Raw genomic sequence first — 3,798 nt, 5'->3', positions numbered from 1 at the left:
CCAAAGGTAACCGGAAGTGCTAATTTTCAGAAATAAGATGATCAAAAATTTGAAACAAAAATCGAAATATGATTGGCTTTGTATAGAGAAGTTTAACAAGAAATTATAGACGTGCGTTACTATATGACACGTTTATTGTAGTTCAAATCGTATTCATGGGACGACAGCATCTGGATTGGTCATGGGATAATTATCAAATGATAGGCTTCACTTACCGTTTCAGTTACGAATTAAGTTATCAGCAAATACCAGGGGCACTGAACTCTTCACAACTCAAGGAACGTGTGTGAAACTAGAAGAGGGAATTTTAAAGGGTCTGTTTCAAATTGAAAAAAATGTGTTTCAGATGACCCAGTGCGTTGAAAGATAACTAAGGTGGATTACGCTTATTGGAAGAACACTTTCTCCTTGAATAGATGTAATATCGACATGGAGAAGCCACAATATCCGGCTTGTAACAGAATCGCATATTTTTCTCATGAACACAAGTCAAACACGTCACCTCAGTTGCATGCGTCGTTATAATGCGACTCAGTGATCGCTGTAGACGTTACAACATCACCATGATAACTTGAAACTTCTAATCATAAGAATATACTAAAACACCATTGACTGAAACACTCAAATGATAATATCTGTGCGATATTTTAAAAACTTATCAGTGTAAACCTTATTCTTAATTTTTTTTAAATCAACCACAGGAAAGATTTCCGTCCATATCCCCCGTTTCTTTTATCATTTTATGCTTTAAGAATAGTTGTTTGTTTGTAGAAAGCCTACCCTAACCCTAAATCTACCCCTAAACGTAACATAAACCTAAACACAAACCCTTAGAAATAACCTTAATCACTAGAATGCATTTCATAGCTCGTTATATTAGAGTTGGTTTCAACTGTTCATGTTGAGATAATATAAGTTAAAACTGTTTCTGTTTCTCACCAGCCCTACCGAAATAGATGTTACAAAACATCATCAGCTGTATTCAGAGACTTGTTATCAAGAAACATGTGAACAAGAACTTGCCCCTGGCATCAGAAGTGTTGTCATGTCACCTGCAGCAAGCTGGTCTACCACCATGGACATCTTTTTGTGTCAAGTACAAAGAAGTTGTGAATGATCAGTTTGGCTTGTCACATTTCAACTGGAGAGTAGATAATTCAAATTATCACATTTTGAGAACTGGTTGTTTCCCTTTCATCAAATACCACTGTTCAAGGCGAGAGTATCAAGATCTCAGCTTTGAAAACACATTCTTCACCTATCTGAAAGTTCTTAATATAGGTATGGTAATCTTGGCTTGTTTTTTAGTTTTGTTTGTATGCGTGACTGAATGAACTCTACACACAAAACAATTAAGAATATGCATACATTTACATAGTCCTTTATATTACTTTGTTCACATCAATATACTGGAAACAAGGGTCTAAAAGATATAAGTGAAAGATGCCGACTGATATACATATAGAGAGAGATGTGAAAGAAAATATTATGGTTTTTGGTTAATAACAATTATAATATTTGTTGAACATGTGTATATACTGACAGTGACAAGGCTGAGTGAGCATCATTAGACACTCATGACGTATATTTACTCATGCTATCAACCCCTGGTTTGTATATTTTGTAAGGGTATTAGGTTGTATTATTGTTCTCATCTTTATGATATTGATGAAGTATTGCTTTGACATTTTTGTTCACATGCATCTATCTATATATGGATATGATACTGGATTTGTGAGGTGGTGTGATTTTGAATCAAGTGCGACACTCATCTGTGTGCGGCGTAAAACTAAACTCACTCACTCGTGTGGAATAGTCATGCTTAATTGTGGCACGGTATCTCAGTGAGCTAGCACTACCAAACTAGCCAGTGTGGGCTAGTAAAAACAGCCTCACATACCCACACATGCACATTGTTATGTGAGCTAAATATTCTTATGTACAGTGTTAAACCCCATTTCACCTCTTCTCACCTCGCCTCGACTCGCCTCGCCTCCTGAACATTTGTTTTACCCATTTGTATCATTCACTTTTATGTTTTTGATTTCAGGTATACCAACTCTTGCTTATGGCATAGGGTCGTGGATGTTTGCGACGATCTCAGAGGACGTCTCTACATCAAAGGGTACTGTCTCGGTATATTTCCTGAACAAAGAAGATAGAAACTCTCCCCATTAAAGGTGCTTTGTGTAGTCAAAGCCATCCAACAAACCCACACAATGCCTCCTCAGTCATACGAACTGAGCATTCCCTCTCTCTTACTTGTTTTCTTTGTTTTGTTTGTGTTGGCGGTGCTGATCTTCACCATTGTGGTCAAGATTATGAAGTGGATTGTTAACGGTGCGATGAAGATTGTTAATGGTCCTCATCATGGGTCACCAGAGAAAGCAGTGCATGACACAGGACAAAAAACACAATCTTTAAAAAAGGAATGAAGTTTCTGACATGCACATTTGTCTTGAAAACTGGTAAATGCCTCATAGTTACTTTCATCTGCAAGATTCTGTAATAGTTTCTTGTTTAAGTTTTGAACTTTTTAATCTTTGATGAAGTTGACACTTTGAATACTATCATTTTTCTGCTGTTTAATTTTTGTAAGTTTAATTATTCAACTATTTAATTTATTTATCTTGTTTTTTTGTCTTTGTTGCTAAGTGTGTTATCTTTATGCTGAAGTATAATTTTTGGCTGATTGAAGATAGCAGTGTTACTTCCAAAAGAATGTTATTTTTACCTAATTTTAAAATTTGCACGTTTAGTGATGTTACCTGTCATAAACTTATGCCTTTTGTTCGTGTACACAATGACACATATATTTTCCTGTTTTAAAGATATCTATATGTTTTTCTTAACAACTTGAAGGCGTCATTGCTGTAGTATGGCACAACAATTACAGAATTTGTTTTTCAGATAGTTATTTGTTTCTTAAGGGTGAAAGCTGTTATGTTTTATTGTACCTGTAAACAAAACACTATCAGTGATATTATTTTTATCAGCCTTGTCCAACCTGTGATTGATTTTATGTCATGCTGATATTAGACCATATGAATTATATACATTTGATATGAAATAATGGTGCTTGAAATGATATATCCCTAATACTCAGTCTCAGCTAATGGATGTTGCTGCTGCAAGAATGACTTGTCATGATTGATATTATTGTGTTTATGTAGGTCATCTGTTTATGATAGCAATAATTCAGATAATAACATAGTTGTTATGGTGATCAATATGATTCTGCTGCCTGGTTGTTTGCGAGATTAATTTAAATCTGCTTATAGGCTGATATATATAGCTCCACATGTGTAGCAAATGGCTGTAAGTTTGTCAAAATGGATTTTTTTCCAATTCATGCTGAGACAGGTATAACTATCTTTTGATTTATTTGTATTTTATGAATAACAGATGCTATGTAGTGGTTATATAAAAGGCTTTGATTATTAGTTAAACATTATTGCATTGAGTTCACTGTTAAACTGCGATGATGAAAATTATATATATAACTGAGAATTATTGAAAATAATAGTTTAAAATCTTTATCTTTTCAAAAAGGACATCCTCATCCCAACCCTTAACATCTGTGTACTGATATGAAAAGGCTGTTATGTTAAACGTACAAATACCATAAAAAGACCATCTATCAAAAAACACCATACGTGGGAGCACCTGATCAGTTACCCATAAGTTCCTCCTTACATCATATGTACAAGCAGTAAACCAGGCTACTTTATTTGTGATATTAATTGTGCTCCAGGTGACTTGAAAACTGAAGGGGGTACTCATTAAAAACATACAAAT

The sequence above is a fragment of the Haliotis asinina genome, chromosome 3 (genome assembly GCF_037392515.1).
Source record: "Haliotis asinina isolate JCU_RB_2024 chromosome 3, JCU_Hal_asi_v2, whole genome shotgun sequence".
Lineage (NCBI taxonomy): Eukaryota > Metazoa > Mollusca > Gastropoda > Lepetellida > Haliotidae > Haliotis > Haliotis asinina.
Note: the sequence above shows the minus strand (reverse complement) of the source record.